Raw genomic sequence first — 22,183 nt, forward strand, 5'->3', positions numbered from 1 at the left:
TGGTTTCTAGTAAGAAAGAGAAGACTTGCTCTCAGCGGCCCCCAGATCTGGGCTTCCTGCTGGGGCCTGTACACCTGCTGCAGGGAGGTGGCAGTTCCCACAGAGCCCGCAAAACAGACCCTTTCTCAGAAAGGAGACACATGGACTGACGGCCAGTGACAGGTGATTCGCTAAAACCTCCACAGGATTCCTCTTCCCTGTATTTGCTGTTGAGGCACAGCTACGGGTGACGGTGGCTCATGGGGGCTCTTTCATAAATCTCAAAGACAGGCCCTTTTAGACACTGCCTAGAAAGGAAAGCCTTGGTGAGACTTCTGTCACCGACAGCCCTATATTCTGTATAAAGGAGAAAACCGTCATGTTTTCCCAATTTTGAGCACAGTGGCTGAGGGAAAAACAAAAAAAACATTGCCTAAAACGATCTCAGTTCAGCTGGCAGGGTTGGGGCCAGGGTGAGGGTGGGGCCGGGGTCAGGGTCTTTTCCAGCTGCGGTTAATAAAATAACAACCAGTCTTGGGTGCCTTTTCTACGAAGGGTGGCTTTGACTCAACATGCTGGCCCAAGAAACTGCTCTTTCTGTTTTTCTTTTTCTGAGCAAGAAGAGAAGGAAATTCCTCTTAGTTTCACCATGGAGTTGGTATTCCATTTGTGGACCCGAGAAAGATGTGATAACCATTCACTCTCAGATCTGACTCTGGGCCTGGTTGGTACCACTTAAAATGAATAAGAGAGATGAGCCTCATTAGCTGGGATTCAACAGGCCCCTCGTGGATGAGAAGTCACTATGTGAGAAAGCTTCATTCAAGGGTGATGAAAGGGGGTCAAGGATGGAAATGACGCAAAGGAGAAAATGAAAATGCATGAAGCTTCCTGAGTGATTTGCTGTGGCTATTTAAACCATTAAAACTCTAAACCCTCTTGAGGTCAGGGAAAGAACCAGTGGAAAATCAGAGGTACATTTTAAAATGCAAAGCATCTCTAAACAGCTATTTGATTAGGTTTTTATCCAACTAGACTATGATAATTAGCAAATGCCTGGGAGATGAGATTTAAATATGCCAATCAGCCCATCTCAAGAGTTTAGCGTGAACAATGTAGAATTTAATTATCCTTAAGCGATCACCACTTTGGCGGGGTTACAGCCTTAACTAGAGATCTGAAACCCAAAAGATGACCTCTCCTCATGCCTAGAGCAGCTGCTTACCCACTTAAAAAAAGGAGCAATCCCAGGTGTTATCTGAAACTTCCGCCAGTGTGACCTTTAAAGAGAATGATTTGGAGTACTTCTGGTGAAAACTCTGCCACCATTTCTTCCACTAATGGGGCAGTTTCAGAAGCAGCAGGGTGGTGGAGATAACTGACTTCATGGAGGTGCAATCAGACTCTACCTGCAATACCTAAATTGCCACTTTCCCCGTCAGTGACCATTTCTTAGGTTGAAACTCATCAAAAGCTTAAAGATTCACAACTTCTGACTTCTCATGCAGTCAGATGGGACAAGCAAAATGGGACCTGAACCAGAGATTGACCTATAATGGGACTGAACGTAACTTGAAAGAGGAGAGGAGAGCGCAGTTAACTGTTGAGGAGCGCTCTTCTGTCTTGCTACCCGGGAATGTGGCATCGTGAACTCTGGTTAAATGAAGTCTTTTCAATGACTCAGGCTCTCGTCACAATGAATCCATTTTTCACCCCACAGATTGGGCTTGACTATCTCTCAAAATAGCTTTTTAGAATATTGTGATGGCAAAATGGCTAAGAGCAAGGAAGCTTTCACTTCTTCAGCCCGTAACTATAGAAACATGCATGTCTTGGGCACAAAGGGACATTACCAGGCAACATGACAAAAATGAATAGTATCAATAACCATCCCACAGTATCTCAGCTTTTGTAATTATAGATGACTGCAAGTACAACAGATCCCGACACAAACGGGTATGATGGAGACGTGATCATTTCTCTGCTTCTCTGTCACCAGCTCTCCTCCTGTCCACACGTGGCCCTACACTTGCATGGACTGGAGAGGTCTCTAATTAACCACCTGCCAGAGTCACTGGCCATAACTCTAACTGGGCCAGCACTTTCTCAACGAAGTTCTCACAAGTGATAATTAAATCCACCAGCCTCACTTATGAGGTCTGCTCACAACTGAGCAGTTCATACATACACTGGCATGTCTAACAGTGACAGATTCTCCAAGTACCTACCACTGGCTGGCGTCTGGGGCGCCAGCACTCTAATCATGAGATAAGTATCTCCTTATGTGAGCGCCTTGAATCACAGCCTCTGCCCCGGAGCCTTCACCTTTTCTTTTAATGGAACAATGTTTTGCAATTTCAGCTCCATCTATCAGGCGCCTCCATTGTCTACTAATAGAGTTTACAGAATCCTATTCCCTGTCTAGGGCCAGGGCCAAGAAAGCTTCTGTCATTTCTGTAAGTCCAAAAACACTGCAGATGCGCTATAAACTGAATTTGAACTCGGTCCACCACTGGCTGCCGACCTCAGAATGTGACAGCAAGGGTTTTAATTCATAATTAGATGTTGACTAGACAAATTACCTGCCAATGGTACCTTTGCCTTCTGCATCGCATGGGAGAATAATGTTCAGTGTGGGGATACATGGAAAGAGAGAGCTCTCCTGGGAAGCAGTGTTTTGCAAAAATCTATTTCCTTGACAACTGTTTTCCAAGCAAAAGCTAGTACTGCATATTTTCTCCCCAATGATTTTAAACTATTCTGGTGTCTAAAAATCAACATTGTCAAACGACCTAGTGTGAAAAATAGGGATTTAAATAAAAGAAAAAAAAATTTTGTTTTTTAATTCTAGAGTTGAACATTTTAAAAGGTAGGGATTCACATGTACCATAAGATTTGGGGAAGAAAGGGTGGTAATGAGCAGAAGACTGGCAGTATTTAGTGGTAACCACACTAAGAATTAGTGACATCAGCGATCATGGAGAAGAATGTGGAGGACAAATGGGCTGCCATGCTGGGCCCCTCTATCCAGAATTAGAGGACTAACCTAGTCTCTATGCAGAATACAGCCTAGACCCCTTCTGAGGTTTAAGGAAACTCCAGGAACAAACCCATTAGCTTCAGGTCTAAGTTAAGTTCCTTAAAATTACACAATCTCTGATTTTCTGGGGCTTCCCTGGTGGCTCAGACGCTAGAGAATCTGCCTGCAATGCAGGGGACTGGGGTTTGATCCCTGGGTCAGGAAGATTCCCCTAAAGAAGGAAGTAGCAACCCACTCCAGTATTCTTGCCTGGAAAATGGACAGGGGGACAGAAGAGCCTAGAGGACCACAGTCCAAGGGGTTGCAAAGAACTGGACACAACTAAGGGACTAACTTTAACAATAAGACTATTATTTAACTTATATGCAGAGTACATCATGAGAAACCCTGGGCTGGAGGAAGCATAAGCTGGAATCAAGATTGTCGGGAGAAATATCAATAACCTCAGACAGGCAGATAACACCACCCTTATGGGAGAAAGTGAAGAAGAACTAAAGAGCCTCTTGATGAAAGTGAAAGAGGAGAGTGAAAAAGTTGGCTTAAAGCTCAACATTCAGAAAACTAAGAGCATGGCATGCAGTCTCATCACTTCATGGCAAATAGACGGGGAAACAGTGGAAACAGTGGCTGACTTTATTTTTCTGGGCTCCAAAATCACTGCAGATGGTGACTGCAGTCATGAAATTAAAAGATGCTTACTCCTTGGAAGGAAAGTTATGACCAATCTGATGCTGCTAAGTCACTTCAGTCGTGTCTGACTCTGTGCGACCCCATAGACGGCAGCCCACCAGGCTCTCCCGTCCCTGGGATCCTCCAGGCAAGAATACTGGAGTGGGTTGCCATTTCCTTCTTCAATGCATGAAAGTGAAAAGTCAAAGTGAAGTCACTGAGTCGTGTCCGACTCTTCGCAATCCCATGGACTGCAGCCCACCAGGCTCCTCCATCCATGGGATTTTCGAGGCAAGAGTACTGGAGTGGGTTGCCATTGCCTTCTTGGTATGACCAACCTAGACAGCATATTAAAAAGCACAGACATTACTTTGTCAACAAAGATCCATCTAGTCAAGGCTTTGGTTTTCCAGTGGTCATGTATGGATGTGAGAGTTGGACTAGAAAGAAAGCTGACTGCTGAAGAATTAATGCTTTTGAACTGTGGTGTTGTATAAGACTCTTGAGAGTCCCTTGGACTGCAAGGAGATCCAAGGAGATCCTAAAGAAGATCAGTCCTGGGTGTTCACTGGAAGGACTGATGTTGAAACTGAAACTCCAATACTTTGGCCACCTGATGTGAAGAGCTGACTCATTTGAAAAGACCCTGATGCTGGGAAAGATTGAGGGCAGGAGGAGAAGGGGACGACAGAGGATGAGATGGTTAGATGGCATCACTGACTCAGTGGACATGGGTTTGGGTGGACTCCGGGAGTTGGTGATGGACAGGGAGGCCTGGCATGCAGCGGTTCATGGGGTTGCAAAGAGTCAGACATGACTGAGCGACTGAACTGCACTGAAGAGACTAACCCTTTCACTTTTCACTTTCACTGATTTTCTGAGACAGGCCCAATTTCTACCCTATTATCAGACGACATGACAGACACCATGTTCTAAGTTTTTATTTGGAAAATGATCTTATGGAACGGTGGCCTTCCAGTTACGGGCAGAACCACACTCCTAGGGCCAGGACAGGTCAGTGGTATGGAGAACACTACCATTCTCTGCTCAAGCTGATCCTCTACCCCGATGACATCAATGAAATTTTTAGCTCGACTCTACACAGGTCATGGCAAATCAGGACAGTTTTTAACATACTCACCTACTTATTCAGTCCTACTATCTCCACACAAAGGCCTGAATGTCAAGAACTGTGTGAGCTATTGGGGCTGTAGAGGGGCAGGACTGGCCTACAGTGGGGAATCTTACTTTTTAAAGCAGCGTTCTTGATTTGGAAGGGAAGCTTGTGAACTCCTTGAAACTGAACATAAAACTGTGTTCGTGTGTATGTGTGTGTGTGTGTGTGTGTGTGTGTGTGTGTGTGTGTGTGCATGCCAGGGGCACTATTCTGGGGAGGAAGGTTTACAGTATTTATCAGATTAGCATAGAGGTCTGTGACCTAAGAAAGATTAAAGAAAGTGAAAGTGAAGTTGTTCAGTCGTGTCTGACTCTTTGTGACCCCACAGACTGTAGCCTACCAGGCTCCTCCATCCATGGGATTTTCCAGGCAAGAGTACTGGATTGGGTTGCCATTGCCTTCTCCAGGGGATCTTCCTGACCCAGGAATCGAACCCAGGTCTCCTGCATTGCAGGCATATGATTTACCGTCTGTGCCACCAGGGAAGTCAAGAAAGGTTAAGAATCACATAAGAGTTATACTGCAAATTTCTGTTTTCTGTCATAGATGCCTCTCCAGAGGCATAAGAAGACATAAGAAGACATAAGAAAAAGCTATCCCACGGAGGTGAAGTTTGGGCAGGACCTTGACAAACGCAAGAGTTTGGCTTCACCTGCAGCAAGTGGAAGAAGCAAGGCTTCCTTCTTTCAGCTCAAGCCACTCCCTCCAGATGCCCTCTGGGCCTCTCACCTGCACGAATCTCCCTCCTCCAAGCTTATTCCCTCCTCCAGTCACTTATTCAACAACTTCTTTCTGATTGCCTTCTGATGCCAGGCCCCGTGAACAACCAGACATGGGTGCCTGTTTGCCTGCCCTCCTAGAGCTGACATTCTTATGAGCAAGACAAGACATCCGTCAAACATGCACTCAGATACTTAATTACTGCTAAACGAGATCAGTGCTAAGTAGGGGGAGAACAGAGAAAGAAGCAACTGGATGCCCGTGGGTGGGGGCCTGATTCCAGAAAGAGGAAGGCTTGGGGTGGGGGCTGGGTGGGGAGACATTCTGACCGCTGTGCTCACTGGCCATCAACCTGGATTATAAACTGCCCCACAAGTTTGAAAATCCCTCAAGGGGAGAGGCCTCGGATCACAGGCTTGGCAGCTCACAGAGCTTGCAAGCACCTGGCTGGGTAGGCATCTGTATTTGCCGAACAAACAGAGGTGTGAATCAGCAGGCTATCCTGTGATATTTCTTATATTAAATATTTTAAGCCCTTTCAGGTGCAAAGGTCTCATTTTAGATCTCCTTCATTCCCGAAGCACAGAGAACAGCTAACCATTCTTGAGGCAGGGAGGATGTATCCCATTTTCACAAACTTCAAAGAAACTGATTTTGCTTCCCTCTTCCTGGCTCCGTCCCAAAAGCTGCTTCAATATTCAATCCCCGGCCTTCATTCAAGTTCCAAGCCTTTCCCGCATGACTCTGCTCTGATTCTGTCCTCCTCGAGCTGAGGCTCGTTCCCAGCAGCTCAAAGTTGAAAGACAGGACTGGAATGGAGGCAGAGCTCACCCTGGGAAAAGGAGATCAAGACTCAGAGAGGGAGCTTTCGTGCCTTGAAGGAGCGAAGGGTCTGGAAATGGGTTATTCTGTCGATTGCCTGTTTTGTTTACTGCTGTGTCTCTGGTGTCTGGCACACAGTACACAATATGTATTTGTTAAGTTAATGAGCCAGTGAATGAAAGGGGACTGAAGCACGCCAATCAAAGGCACGGAGCCGGTAGAACAGTTGGGACCAACAGCAAACCCCGTGATGTGCTGACGAGAGGTGTAGTTCCCACACAAGCACTGGTCAATCCTTTTGTTTGCCTTAAACAGTACGACAAAAATGAAATAACAAAAGCATACCAGAATTTCATTTGCTTGTCAGTGATATGGGTGGGTTCTCTGCTGAATTTTTGGTAGCAGTAGCTTTTGAAAGCCAGAGAAACGTTATTTTCAACTCTTCGCGCTTTTCACAATACATGTTTAATGCCTACGCTGTACTATTAACATCTTCCCCACCACTTTCTTAAGTCTAGATAATCATCAAAACAGTAAATAAAACCCTGATTTATAGGGTTGGCCAATTTCTGTGGTGTAAATATTCCCATACCAAACCTATGATGGGTAGACATATACAGCTGCACGCCATTATATACAGACACAATAGACATAGGTAACCTCAAGCGGTTATGGAGTAAGTTAGGGAGTAATGAGATTTCAGTATTTGCTACCTTTGCTCTTAATATAATTTCTTTAATTGTAAATTTATATATTTAAAAATAACGGCTATTTTAACAGCTGACAAAACTTCTGAAAATTTAACAACCGCTCTCACGACTCAGCTCCAGCACATCACTGGGCACATCCCACTGGCAGACCTAGCCCTGCTTTGGGGTCACAGGAGGTGTAGCGTCAATGGACTCACCCAGGACCGTGCAATCAGAAAAGCTAGAAAGCCGCTGTCTCAGTGTTCATACAACATGTGACTTTTATGATTAAAGACAAGGATTTCTTTCGAACTACATTTCAGGATTTAGGGTTTCTAAAAGCCGAGTCTCAGCATCCTCTCCCCCTAAGGAAGAAGGGTATATGGCAGGCTATTCCCCAGAGGGACTGGTGCTGCCTTTTGGGGGGCTTGAGAAGGATGTAACCAGCCCTGCACTTTTTAGGTTGTGAAGCACATCCTGTAGAAAACTGTAGCCTGAGGGCCAAATCAGAAGCGCCCCAAGTCAGCCAGGTGAGAGGTATTCTAGATCCGGGGTGGGGCTGGGAGGATGGAGCCAGGGGGGCCACAGAGGTAGAACCCCAAGCCGAGCTGACTCCATGGGGCCCAAGGAGGGGAAAAGCGGCCCAGGAGACAGTGATCTAGAACAGAGGGGCCCTGACGTGGCAGGCTGCCCAGGTGCCATCTCAGCAACAAGACAAACCCCCCAGCCCTGTAGGCTCGGAGGCTCTGAGTCCCTCTCGCGTCCCAGCTGGGTGCATGTGTGTGACACCAGGCATAGTCAGGCAAGCAGGTGACTCACACCTAAGTCCTCTGGCAGACGATGGGAATGAATAAGCACCCTCAGCTCTACAACGGCTCTTGCCCTTCCTAACGCGTCTCCCCTGAGCCTTAGGCTCAGGAGCGAGGTGGGCGTGCAGGGGACATGGGGTCCCTCTCAAACAATAGTCGAGCTGAGATTTCGGGGACATAGGAAACCCCAACTATGGGGGCGGTGGGGTTGGGGTGGGGGATGGGATAAGGGCGGGAAAGAGAAAATGGTGAGAACACGACTCAGGACCCCAAAGTCCTGCTCACTCTACTGTGTGCTACACCCTCTTGGACAAGGCCCTACCCACGAGTCTCAGCTTCCTCATCTGGAAAGAAGAGAGCACTTTTGAGGACTGTTTTATTTTAAAAAGTTTTTAAGACACTTATTTGGCTGCACCAGGTCTTAGCTGCAGCACATGGCACCTTCAGTCTTCGCTGTAGCGTGCAGGAGCTTTAGTTGCAGCATGCGGGAGCTAGTCCCCTGACCAGGGATCGAGCCCCAGCCCCTGCATTGGGAGTGCAGAGTCTTAGTCACTGAACTACCAGGGAAGTCCCTTGAAGACTATTTTAAAGGCTACAAAAGAGAAAGAAGAAATGCTGTATGAGCGCGAATGGACTAAGCAGATGGGAGGAACCTCAGAGAAGAGACAGGACATCAGGAGGCAGGCTGGGGGGCAGGACAGTGAGCTGTCTCCTTACCAGGCTCATTCCAATCTTGGGGCCACTGCTCTTAATTGCCAGCCCCCTCTGCACTCATGCCAGCTTGTAGAGTCTATAGTTTGTGCATTTTACAATCATGGGCAAAATGGAATCACCAAGGCTCCCCCTCTGGTTCTGCCATTTTCTAGCTGTGTGACTCTGGGCCTGTTGCCTAACATCTCTGAGCCTCAGCTTTCTCAACTGTAAGACGAGGAGAGCCATCTCTGTCGGCTAGAACCACGGTGGAGATTAACAACCAATGGGAAAGGCCCACTTCCTGGCAGCAGTTACTGAGTTTTGGTTTGGATCGACTGACATCCGCTAGGCCACCCAGAGTGAGACCAGGCGATTTTGCAGAGGACGTGGTCTTGCTTAGACCACTCAAGGCCTGGGGGCAGGGAGGTGGGCATGAGAACAGAGAAGAGCACAACAGGGGCCTGGCTGCACATGCTCCTTAAGTGGGTGAGCCCTCAAAGTGGGCAGGTGTCCAGGTGGCATGCCAGGCTTTGTGTGTGGCCATCCTTCCATCCAGAGGCAGGCCGCAGCCTAGGGTTCAATTCCTCCAACCACGCTACAGGACAGGTGACTTGGGGTGCAAGTTACATGGGGTCCTTACTCTATAGTAAGGATGACATACGACAGGAAGGCAGTGGTAGCCGCCAATTACTTACTGAGGCCAAAGCCCCTGTGGGTAACAGGGCCTAACACGAGGTTACCAAGTTCTCCAGTCCTGCCTTCTCATTTCTCTATGGCTCTTGCTGTATCAATCTCTTTTTTGTGTGTTTGTCAAAGGGCAGCCCCCAGAGCTCCCCAATGGGACATAAATAGAACTGATGTACAACAAGCTACTATATTCTCAGCCCTGGGAGTGGAAGGCCCTTAGTCTTAAAGTGACAGATGAGCAGGAAATTATTTCTTGCTGAAGAATAATGAAGACCATAAATTGCTGTGTGTATGGATGATTCACTAGAAGGTAAGCATCTCCCACTGAAAAAGGAAGGTGCCACCACTTCAAGCCTCAGGGCCCGATTTCACCACTTCGTTCCTCTGCTTCCAGCAACCCTAGACGCACGTGTTGGGGGCCACTTTCTCCGTCGAAAAGTTCCTTTACTCCTAGGAAAGGGTTTCTGGACACAGAACTGTTCATTGGGTGATGGTGAGCATGGCCTTGACGGGCTCTTGTTTGGAAGGTTGAAGGCCCTGGGATCCATCTTCTGACCAGATCCCACACGAGACCTTTCCTCTGCCTGGTTATGACCCAGGTTGCTCTATCACGCCCTCTCTCCCTCTCCTCTGGCACTCCCGCCTGATCAAGGGACCTAAACAGCAAAATGCCAGCATGGCTGTGATCAAACACGTGTCTTCATTTTCCACTTCTAAGAGCATCTTCAGAGGAATCACTACAATTAAGCAGGTACAAGCACAGCCTGACATACAGCAGAGAAACACACGTGGAATTCCTTGCACTAAGTAGAAGAAATTTAACACACAGGCTTATTTATTTCAAATACAAAGTTGACCCTGTAGACCTGAGGAACGGGTTTCAGCCAACACCTCACCAAAGCACAGCTAAAACGAGATCGCTCATCCTGGAGGAGGTGCCAGGTGGACGTGCAGCTGTATGATGAAATAATGTCTTTTAAAAGGACAGGATCATTCCAACCTATGACCACCGCCCCTCCCACTGGCTTTGTAGCCTAATTGGTTTCATTACCCCACCACTCCTAGAAGAGAAAGCAGTCCAGGCCCTGGGCTGCTCTCCCACCCCCCAGGGGAGCTATCTCACACTGCCAGGTTCAAGGATAAGAATTTTTTTCTTGAAGTCAAACTGCAGCAGGAGAATTGAGGTTTTGGTGAGACTGAATTTCTTTCTGTTGTCTTATTAACCACTGAAATGAGTCCCTGAGGGAAAACTGGCATTTTCCAGAGGGTTTTAAACAAGGAAGAGATTTCAACCAATAGACTGGAAGTCAGCACTCCTGATCTGAAGCTGACAGCAGAGTCGAGGAGAGAAACCAGGAGTTGGAAAGGGGTGTGGGAGGAAGAGCCTGCCTTCAAACCAGCCTCATTCTGCCCCACACATCAATCACCTCTGTCCCCAAGGGCTGGGGAAAGAGCCAGAGAAGAGTCTTCTGTTAGTATTTGTCAGACTCAGCTCACTCCCATGAAGCCAAGGAAAGAGACTTAAACTACGCATGTCAGCCGGTTCTGTGTAATGAAACCAGGCATCTGGTATTTTGAGAGCCTCTGAGAATTGTGACGATGAGGCGAGGAGAGAGGGTCATTTCTTCAGCTCATTCTCACCTTTCAGAAGGGGTGATTTTAGCCCTGGAGGAGCAGTAATCAAGCGCATGTTCCCTAAGTTCCATGAAATCCAGGATCTGAGCAGGAGGCTGCAAGCCAGAAGCAGACTCGAGACCCAGTCTGGACCCCCCATTTCAGAGATGAAACTCGGACCTGGAGAAGTTAAAAGCCTTGCCCAAGATCCTATGGTAAATGAATCTCTTAATCTGTGACCTTTGGGGATGAAATAGGCTGGAGCCCTCAATCAGAGACAGGCTCTAAGTTTTCTTTTCATTTTAAGACAGCCTAGCTCACAAGATGGTTTATTTCAAACCAATAAGGCCTAGCTTTGTTTTAAGCCACTTCAGTGATCAGAGGACAGCATGTGTTCCGGTGAACTCCACAGCACTTTGGAACCATAGAAAATTTACAGCCTACACGTGAGAAGATTACATCCCCTGGCATTAGCTGTCAAGTCAGGCTTCCCAATGTGGCCACACACAGATTAAAGCAGAAAACTCGCGGCGCATAAAGAAAGGACAATTATTTGCAGGAGAGAAGAACTGCTTTGGCACCAGCACAGTCCTGGGACCTGGGTGGGCTCCCACCCACCCCATGGGATGGCGCTTCCTTAACTCAGAGCCTGGATCCAGCCCAGCAGTGCCCCTTCAAATACAAGTCAGAACCACTTCCCTTTTACAAAGCCTATCCCTCTGGAAGGAGTCAGGTGCCTCACGAATCCGTACAGCAGCCTGGGGTCCCCTAAGACAAGAAGCTCTACACCAGATGAGACATCTCTGACAGATCACCATCTGAAAAGGCCACCCCCAGGATCCCCGCATACAGGAAGGAAAACTAAGGCTCGGAGGGTTTCATTTGTCCAGGGTGCACAACCCAGCAGTAAGAGAAAAGCAATTCTAGGATCTGGGGCTGGGGGATGGAAAGGGACGGAGGACTCGGGCTGAGGCTGCTGAAGGCTGCTGCCTGACAATCCTCGGAGCTCCCAGGGTTCTCTCTCTGTCCAGCCAGAAATAGATCAGGGTTTCTCAACCTTGGCATGACTGACATTTGGGCTGGATACTTCTCTGTTGTGGGAGGCTGTTCTATACAATGTTGATGTTTATCAACATCCTTGGCCTCTACCCACTGGATGCCAACAGCATTCCCAGTTATGACATCTAAAACGTCTCCAGACAGGGCCAAAGGTTCGGGGAGGTGGGGCAAAACTACCCCAGTTGAGAAGCACTGGAAGAGATGGAGAACAGGTTTCAGAGAGAGAGAGAGCAGTTCCCCATACTGTCCTCCCAAACACACATCCAGTCCCATCACTTCATGGCAAATAGATGGGGAAACAGTGGAAACAGTGAATGACTTTATTTTGGGGGCTCCAAAATCACTGCAGATGGTGATTGCAGCCATGAAATTAAAACACACTTACTCCTTGGAAGGAAAGTTATGACCAACCTAGATAGCATACTAAAAAGCCAGCAAAGGTCCATCTAGTCAAACCTATGGTTTTTCCAATAGCCATGTATGGATGTGAGAGTTGGACTAGAAAGAAAGCTGAGTGCCGAAGAATTGATGCTTTTGAACTGTGGTGTTGGGGAAGACTCTAGAGAGTCCCTTGGACTGCAAGGAGATCCAACCAGTCCATCCTAAAGGAGATCAGTCCTAGGTGTTCATTGGAAGGACTGATGTTGAAGCTGAAACTCCAATACTTTGGCCACCTGATGCGAAGAGTTGACTCATTGGAAAAGACCCTAATGCTGGGAAGGACTGGGAGCAGGAGGAGAAGGGGACAACAGAGGATGAGATGGCTGGATGGCATCACCGACTCAATGGACATGGGTTTGGGTAGACTCCAGGTGTTGGTGATGGACAGGGAGGCCTGGCATGCTGCAATTCATGGGGTTGCAAAGAGTCGGACACGACTGAGCGACTGAACTGATGCTGGGAAAGATTGAAGGTGGAAGGAGAAGGGGAGAGCAGAGGATGAGATGGTTGGATGGCATCACTGACTCAATGGCCATGAGTTTGGGTGAACTCCAGGAGTTGGTGATAGATCAGAAGGCCTGGTATGCTGCAGTCCATGGGGTCACAGAGTCGGACAACTGAGTGACTGAACTGAACCGAAACACGCCTCACCTCCTGTGCCCTAGAAAATAGCCTGGCCACTCAGCCAATTTCCCGTAGGAGCCAGACGAGAGGAACACTGAGGCCAGCCACGGCAATTTGGTCCTGGAGAAAGCAGCTTAAGACCAATACCCACTCTGACGTGGCCCCTCGGCTCAGGACATTGACACCTACTGGAAACTCAGGGAGTCCACGGAGCTCCCCACCTGGACTGCAGCCAGGGCAGGGTGACAGACATCTAATTATCAGGCAACTGGATGAGCTGTGCACAGAAGCCACATTGCAGCACAAAAAAGACGGTATCCTGTAAGTCCCTCGCAGAGCTGGGGTCATGACCAGCAGGGCTGGGGAATATTCAGAGGTCTCAGCAGAGGAGATGCAATAGGAAGCTAAGATTGATGTGCCAGGAACTCTGCTAAGCACTTGATATAGTCTCCAACCCTGAGGACGGTCCTATTGTACAGAAGAGGAAACAGAGGCAGTGGTTCAGCACCTTGCTTTGAGGCCCCTGTTCTTCCTGCCTGTTGGTGGGAGGGCAGCCAAGCTCTGCTCAGGACCAAGCCACCCTCATGCAGTGCGCCTCGCGAGGCTCTGGTCCCAACTCGCAAGACCCGTCGTCAAGCCAGAGGAAAGATGGTCTGACTCGAGGGCCGGCAGCAGGCTTCAGTCTCTGCTAAACAGCCTTGTGCCAAGTGCTGCCAGCGGCTCGGCCTCATGCCTGAGCGGGTGCTGGGGGCCTTCCAGCCCGGGGAGCAGGAACGGCGGACGCCAGCTGGAACAGAACCTGAGAACACATTAGCGGAGTCTCACTTCCCAGGAGAACGCCACTCCGCCACGCTGAGCAGACTTCTTTGGCAGCAAGGAGGACTCACAGAGTCCTGGTGTCACTCAGAGGAGCCCTTTGTTTCCCAACAGCAACCCAGGAAGGCGGCAGTGGCCCTCCGGTGGGAGTCGGGGAGGCCTCTGCTGGGAACCGCTCAGTCCTTCCAGCCCCAGAATGAGGTGCAAGCTCCGCAGGGCAGACCCCAGGGGCACGGGGTCTCCCGGGGTCTTCGGGGTCAGCTAGGCAGACTCTTAGGAGCCAGGAGCTGCTGTGAAGGGGCTGACTCTGGGACATGCTGAAGGACAGGGAAGCCTGGCATGCTGCAGGTCACGGGGTTGCACAGAGTCGGACACGAGTAAGCGACTAAACAGCAACACTGGAAAGATAGAGCATGTGGCTCCGCGTGGCCAATGCTGGGAAGCGGGACCGGCCACCTGGGTCCGTGGAGCACTCAGTGAGCCCAGCTCGGGCCAGCCTCCACCACTGCAGGCGGAGGGCAGGGTCTCGCCCTCTGCCCCTTCCCCGACCGCAGCCCTGATTGGGGCCTCACTGCTAACACGCCTCAGATGGAACAAGACCGTTGCTTTTCTAAATCCCACCACCCAGGAGGGGAGGACACCAGAGATAAGCCTCCTTAAACCCCCCAAGGCAGAGATTCTCCCCACAGGGCGCCTCCTCCTTTCTTCCTGACAGCTGAACTCAGGTCCTGGCTGGGGTGGGGATCAGAACGCCCTCTAACAGGCCAGAGCTGGATGCAGCTGAGGGACTATGATTCACTCACTCGCTCGCTAACAGGCCAGCAGGACCGTCTGCGGTTAAAGGACAAGCGGGTTAATTCTGAGAGGCCTGCTCAGCGACAAGAGGCAGAAGGGCACGCGTTAGTCTCTCCCTGCAGAGAGCATCTGCCTTGAAGAAACGGGAGCTTCTTTCGCGCTGGGTCACAGCCCCACAGACACAGAAGAGACGGACACTGCCTGCCCCGAGGAGTCTTGGCTGCAGAGCTGAGTGTGGGTGTCCTTCCCACCTGCCAGGAGGCGGCTCACAAATGCCAAGGGCAGAGCGGGGACAGAGGTCTGTCTGCTTTGCTACTTGCCGGGCAACGAGCAGCCAGGAGCAACCCTCCCGGCCTCCAAACAAGGCAGTGAGCTGGGAGAGAGGATTAAAGCACAGCTCAACAGCCAGGCAACCTCAGGGTCCAGGCCTGGAAGAACCAAGAACCCTCTTGCCTCTCGAGCTGGCCAGTTTGTCTTTCCAACCAGCTGGGCCTGATTACACAAGGAACCCCGGCAAGGGTAGGCCTGCAGGTCCCCCTCTGGGAGAGAAGAAAGGATGGGATCAGGTTTCTAACCAGCACTTCAGAACCCGGTGGTGACTAGCCCTGGTTCTTGGCGTCCACTGATTTCTAGAATCTTTGCTCAGTTAGTTGGTGGACCCCCTGTCAAGTGTTCAGCAGGTGGGATCTCTCCAGAACCAGACTTCCCTCCCCGACTCCTGCTGTGATCACTTCCTCCCTTTCTCTCAAGCCAAGCGTCTCCAGTTCTCCTTTGAGGGGTTCTTATTTACTCAATGGACAAGTGAAGAAAATAAGTTTAAAAATAAACCCAGCTAAGAGCAATACAGCCACCCTTTAGCCTTTGCCATAATACTGATTTGAAACAGGAGAGCCAGGTTGTCCGGGTGAGAATTACAGGGTGTGTGGATTAGGGAGGCAACCAAGCCTTCTTTATTTCTCTTCTGTAAGGACTAAATTGATATTTACGTGCACAGGCCAAGAGGAAAACGGGGCAACCAGCTCTCCTGACAGCCATTTATACATCCAAGTGTGGTAGATTTATTTATCAGAGTCTAAAATGGCAGAAAGAGAACTCAGGATGTGAAATGTCAGAGATGAGTTCCGTGTTGTGCCGAAGAAAGCGTCCCGTGGGTAGAAGGCCCTGTCCTTTGCTGGAGGAGAGACTTGGTTAGGCCACTGAGTCAAGAGGGAAATGTCTGACCTGGTCTCTCTCAGGAACTCTCGTACTGCCCCCAGACCAGCTCAGAAGCAGCTACACGGAAGCAGCCTGGAGCGGTGGTTGTCGCCGAGGCTGACAGGTCTCTTAGAGCATGGCGAGCACCAGGCACTGATTTGGGAACAAAAGGCTCCCGACTCCTGTGGAGTTCCTCATTAGATCCTTCAGCTCTTGGTCAAACGTACTCACCAAGGTCACAGCTCAGCAATGAACCAGATGCCTCCTCATCCATCCATCCCTTGAGGGCAGGAGAAATAAATGTTGGGTAAGAAACAACGCTGAGGACCTGATTTATAAAGGCAAGGAGGACACTCTGTCTTGTGGCAGAAAAGAACTGCCTGAACTACTGTTCAGGGTAAGGCAAAGACGCACAGGAGCCCAACTGCACTGGGGATGCACGCCTGTGTTCATGGGGGCTGCCAGCATTTATACCCTCTGCTTTTTGACTCAGAAGCAGAGGTTCTATCCCCTCACTTTGGCATCTCAGCCTGGCTGGTGACTGAAGGTCTTCTTGGGAGCCAGCACAGTTAAGGGCGAGATGGGCACCCCGGCATCTTCAACATCAGAAGCAACGAGGCCGAAATACGCTCAACTTCTTGGTTCACCCCGTTATGCTGGACAGGAGCCAGCTCCTTCCATCGGAGGCAGGTCAGCTGGAGAAGTGCAGCAGGCAGGCTCTCAGAACCCCAGGAACCCCGAGGTCCCCGTGGGGCAGGGAGGCCAGCACTCTAGGACCTTCTAGCCCAGAAACCACGCTGGATGCCAGAAAGAGAAACACATGTATGGGCAGATGGCCTCTGAAACCCTGAAAGCATCTCTTTCCTGGGAAATGACAGCCTCACAGGACAAACGGGCCCACAGGAAATAGGGAGCAGCTGAGAATCGAAAGGACAGCTAGGTTCCCGGGCCGGTGTTCAGGACAAGAGGCGGAGGTGCCCATCTCAGAGCTCACCACGGGTAAACTCTAACAGCAACAAGACTCATCAGCTTGAACTTCAGAACCATTAAGAATGGCTCCCCAGCCCCAAGACTGGGAAAGCAAGTGCAGCCAAAGGGTCAGCCAGTATGGACCAAGGATCCCCTCACCTGCCGGTAAAGTCCAGAAATACAAGGAATTCTTTGCCCATTGAGAGGTTCAGTCAAGAAAGTCTACAGGAAGAGAGGTGAAAACAGGGCCAGGGTGAGCCAGAGACAGGCAGGCACCAGCCAGACCTAGGTCCCCGAGGTCCTTCTCCACCTCTCCCCACGCTCCGTGGATTCACATCACTACTAAGAAAATACTGGGATTTCTGACATTGAAAAGGTGCTGAAGTATTAAACATTGGGCTTCCCTGGTGGCTCAGATGGTAAAGAATCTGCCTGCAGTGCAGGAGACCCAGGTTCTATCCCTGGGTCAGGAAGATCTCCTGGAGAAGGGAATGACAACCACTCCAGTATTCTTGCCTGGAGAAGCCCCACCGTCTGAGGAACCTGGCGGGCTACAGTCTGTGGAGTCGCAAAGAGTCTGACACAACGCAGCTACTAACACTTTACTTTTCACTTTTAGTATTAAGTATTAGCATGCTCTGTGTGCCATCACACAGTGCCTCGGTCACAATGACGAAAGCCGAAGCTCAGAGTCTCGGGTGGAAAACACATAGCATCTTCAGCAGACCTGCTCAGCCTGCACGTGCTGCAAAGAAATTGGTGCCAAGGGTTCTTACACGAATTAAGTGCTTACGAGCGGCGAGAGCTACACAGTCTGGAAGGTACCCTTTCCGAGCTAGATGAAAACTCAAATCGAGAGTCCTGGGGTCCTTCCTGGTGCGTGCCTGGCGTGAAGGTTAAGAACAGTGCTTGTGAAATTCCTCAGGAAACACAGCAGCTGATCTGGCTTCCACCATTATATCGTTGACAGGAAGCAGGAGACAGGGAGTCAGGGAAGAATGACAGTTTGGGGATTCGAGTGATGACAATTAGCCAAGTTCTGCTCTGCTTCTCTTTACAAAGAAAACTTCCCTTCTCTTTGCTCTTGGAATGCCATGTCAGGAGAGAGACGTTTCCACGGCAACCACATACACATTTAGTGATGTGTCACCAAATCTGTGAGTGCACAAAGGCACATTAGGAGACTTTTTGAATGTGGCAAGAGAAATAGATTTTCATAATTGAATGTTGCCCTCAAGTAGAGTTTACCATTTGCTGAAAGCCGAGGTTGCAGCCGGAGATGCAAAGCTCTGCCTCGACAGAATTGAGGCTTGACCCAAAAATCTCAAAAAAGCAGACCTTAGGTGTAGGCTGGCTCTTTACAACGCTGCTGCCCGGAAAGGGGTTTAGATAGCTGTTGGTGGGGTCGGGATGGTCTTGGCAGAGGCAGGGAAAGAAGATCCATCTACTTGACCAGAGCCTAGAGAGAGAGCAACTCCCTGCATGCGAATCAGACATGAGCCTGATCCTTCCCCAGCATCTCACGACCCCAAGACTATCAACTGTTCTAACAAAGAGAGTGCAGGATGAGATTAGCACCAGTATCAGGCAGATTCCCCCAGAAGGCAAGCAAACTAAAAAGAGCGCTGAATGCAGAGCTGGAAGTCCCAGGTGTGTGTCCTAGTTCTGGCTCTGCTTGATCATGGAAATTTGAAAGCCATTCTTTTTCTCAGCTTCAATCTGTAAACTGGGAATATGCTTCCTGATTACCAGGTGCTTCAAGGAGGCGGCAGACACAGAAGCGTCACTATTAAACTGTAACGCTGACAAACTAGGCACTGTTTATAAGGTGGTACTGGCTTGGCCCATGTACCCTGAAGGGGCCTCTAGCCAGATGCAGGCTGGGCTCCCCAGGGCATGGGTGTGGCGAAGGGGCCACCCCAACTCTGTCTGCACCCTTTGGGGCTGCTGCGGATTTATGGTGGCCTGACCCTGGGTCTCTTCAGGAGCTGGGACAGCCCTGAAGCACCTGTCCCGTCGGCCTTTCTGGCTCTCCCTGCCCCCACCTAAGTGCTAAGTACCCTAGGTCCTGAGCCAGTCAGCACAGCTGCCAGAGGGCCTCAAATATTCAATTCTACCCACCTGCCACCCCTCCCCTAATCTCTCTATTCTCCCCATTACCCTTCCCACTCAGACTAGACTTTGGCCTCCACTGCTTCCAGGAAAGAAAAGCCACCACTGGAAAGTAAACAAAAGAAGCTCAATTTTGGCTTTTGAGCTTCCAAGGGCCTAGGTCCTGGCAATGAGAGGTTTTCAAGAACAGTTTTTGAAGACCTTGGATTCCCCCGACACACTTGATTCAGAACTTCACCTCTGTCTCAGGAGAGCACTCTGCTTTGGGGTAAGAGCCAGCACCTCCATTCTGAAGCCCAGTGAAGCACCCCCTCCCCATCACTGCTCCCCCTCCTCCCCTCATCAGCCTCATCTGGGAGCCTCATCTGGGCCTGCCTCAGGGCAACCTGTCTCCCCAGGGGGGCCACCACCTGCCAGCATCCCAGGCTCAGGGCCCACAGACACCACCTGCATCAGCCCTCCTGACCCACCACATGGCCCTTCCACTGCACCCCCACACACTCCCATCACACACACCCCCCACCACACACACTCCCACCACACACACTCCACATCACACACACTCCCCGTCGCACACTCCCCACCACACACTCTCATCACACACAGCCTCCATCACACACAGCCTCCATCACACACAGCCTCCATCACACACACACCCCACCGCACACTCCGTCGCACACTCCCCATCACACACTCTCATCACACACTCCCCACCACACACACCCCACACTGTGCACACTCCCCATCACACACTCCCCATCGCACACTCCCTGTCACACACACCCATCACATACTCCCCACCGTGCACACTCCCCGTCACACACTCCCCATCGCACACTCTGTCACACACTCCCATCACACACTCCCCACCGTGCACACTCCCACCACACACACTCCGTCACACGCTGCCCACCACACACGCTCCCATCACACACACTCCCCATCGCACACTCCCCACCACACACTCTCATCACACACAGCCTCCATCACACACAGCCTCCATCACACACACACCCCACCGCACACTCCGTCGCACACTCCCCATCACACACTCTCATCACACACTCTCATCACACACTCCCCACCACACACACCCCACACTGTGCACACTCCCTATCACACACTCCCCATCGCACACTCCCTGTCACACACTCCCCACCATGCACACTCCCCGTCACACACTCCCCATCGCACACTCTGTCACACACTCCCATCACACACTCCCCACCGTGCACACTCCCACCACACACACTCCGTCACACGCTGCCCACCACACACGCTCCCATCACACACTCCCCATCGCACACTCCCATCGCACACACTCCCCATCGCACACTCCCATCGCACACACTCCCCATCGCACACTCCCCACCACACACTCTCATCACACACAGCCTCCATCACACACACACCCCACCGCACACTCCCTGTCGCACACTCTCATCACACACTCCCCACCACACACACCCCACACTGTGCACACTCCCCGTCACACACTCCCCATCGCACACTCCCTGTCACACACTCCCATCACACACTCCCCACCATGCACACTCCCACCACACACACTCCCTGTCACACGCTGCCCACCACACACGCTCCCATCACATGCTCCCCACCACACACTCCCACCAAACTGGAGCAACTCAACCACCCCTGAGGGCTAGGCCCCGGCCCGCCCACTTGCACTTGTGAACTCCGAGCTCCCCAGGCCCTGCAGCCCGCCCTACCCACTCCCGACGCCACTGGTCCACCCTCCACTGAGGCGCACCCCAGAGAACCACTCTGGTTTATGCCAGAGGGGCTGGCACACTTGGCTCCAAAAGTCACCACCTCCCCTCATACTGCTGATGAGAACATAAACATTTCCAGTTTCCCGCTGTGGAAAACTGGCAATTCTGCAATAAGGTAAACACAAAATTACCATATACACATAAGAGCAACCTCTTACATATGTCCCCAAGAGGACTGAAAACACATGTCCACCCAATAACAAGTACATGAATGTTCAAAGCAGCATTATTCATAATAATAGCCCAAAGTAAAGCATCCCAAATGTCCATCAACAGGTGAATGGATAAACAAAATGCAGTATATCCATACAAAGGAATATTCTTCAGACGTAAAAAGAAATAAAGGTGACGTGTGCTGCAACATGGAAGAACCCTGAAAACATCGTAAAGGTCACATATCCATTTATGTAAAAGCTCCGGAATAGAAAGCCGCATAGAGACAGAAGGCGGACTGGTGGTTGCCAGGGGCTGAGGTGGGAGTAGGGCATGGGGTTCCCATCTGGAGGGATGAGAAAGTTCTGGAGCGGGACAGTGGTGATGACCACACAACACTGGGAGTGTACTTAATGCTACACAGTGGTCCACTTTAAAACGGTTAAAATGATAAACGTTACGTGTATTTTACCTGCAATTATTTTTTAAAAGTCATCATCTCACAGGGCAGTCTATGCATTTCCTTGGTGCCTCCCCCAGCAGCCTCTGCAGCCTTGCTAAGGTGAGACGTTGGGGTCTCTGGCACTCCAAGACTGGAGGCGGGGTGCTGGCTCAGGCCCCCCAGGGGCCAGCACTGCAAGCATGAGCAGGGTCAAGAAGTCAGACGCTTCCCAGCTAAGCTGGTGGGGCTGCTACAGGGCGCTGGGGACAGAAATACACCCTAGGAGGGCGGGCATGGACGAAGGAACAGGAACACATTTCAGCTTTCGGCGCCTCTCTGCGGAAGCTAACAGCTCAACACAGGCTGCTGCTGAAAACACTGTGAGCCCGGGGGAGAAAGGCACCACACACATTTCAGTCCTGCGAGGACGAGGATGATAAACCAGCATTGGGCGTGCAGCACCTGTTACCCCAGGGGATGAACAGACCTAAATATTCAGACCGTAAGGTGCGCAAACCACTACAGGAAACGTCGGGACAAGATGGCGAGAGCCAGGACTACCAGGCTGCCCCCACACAGGGACCGCTTTGAACCAGAGCTTTCAGGGTGTCTTCCAGGTGCTCAGTCCAGCCTGTTTCCCATCCCAAGCCGAGGCCACGACCCAGGGTGGCTTCTGCAGCACTGGTGGAGCTCAGACATCAGGGAGACAACCTGGAAGGGTGGCCAGGGTGCGAGTGCCCCCTAAACACACCTTAGACGGCAGGATTGCAGGGACTTGGCCACACGATCCTCCCTTCAGTGGTCAGGGGCATGGTTTCAAGAGAACACGCCCCACCGGAGCAGAGATGATGGCCAGAAGCTGAGTGTGGCGGGATCCATCCGGTCA

At 50.7% G+C, this 22,183-nt stretch overlaps 1 protein-coding gene across 3 annotated transcripts in view; it reads right to left on the reverse strand.

The window, feature by feature from the left end:
• MAN1C1 (mannosidase alpha class 1C member 1) overlaps positions 1 to 22,183 on the reverse strand; it is a 150,378-nt gene that overhangs the window by 108,405 nt on the left and 19,790 nt on the right. The window contains exon 1 of one of the 3 annotated variants that reach the window (XM_060411447.1): positions 1 to 20,233. This exon is cut by the window's left edge and continues 21,368 nt beyond it. The exons of the other annotated variants lie outside the window; for them this stretch is intronic. The gene's annotated coding sequence lies outside the window, so the exon portion shown is untranslated. Of the gene's footprint in view, positions 20,234 to 22,183 lie in introns of those variants that run through there. 3 annotated transcript variants of the gene reach the window in all.

This window comes from Ovis aries, chromosome 2 (assembly GCF_016772045.2).
Source record: "Ovis aries strain OAR_USU_Benz2616 breed Rambouillet chromosome 2, ARS-UI_Ramb_v3.0, whole genome shotgun sequence".
In the NCBI taxonomy this organism is placed as follows: Eukaryota; Metazoa; Chordata; class Mammalia; order Artiodactyla; family Bovidae; genus Ovis; species Ovis aries.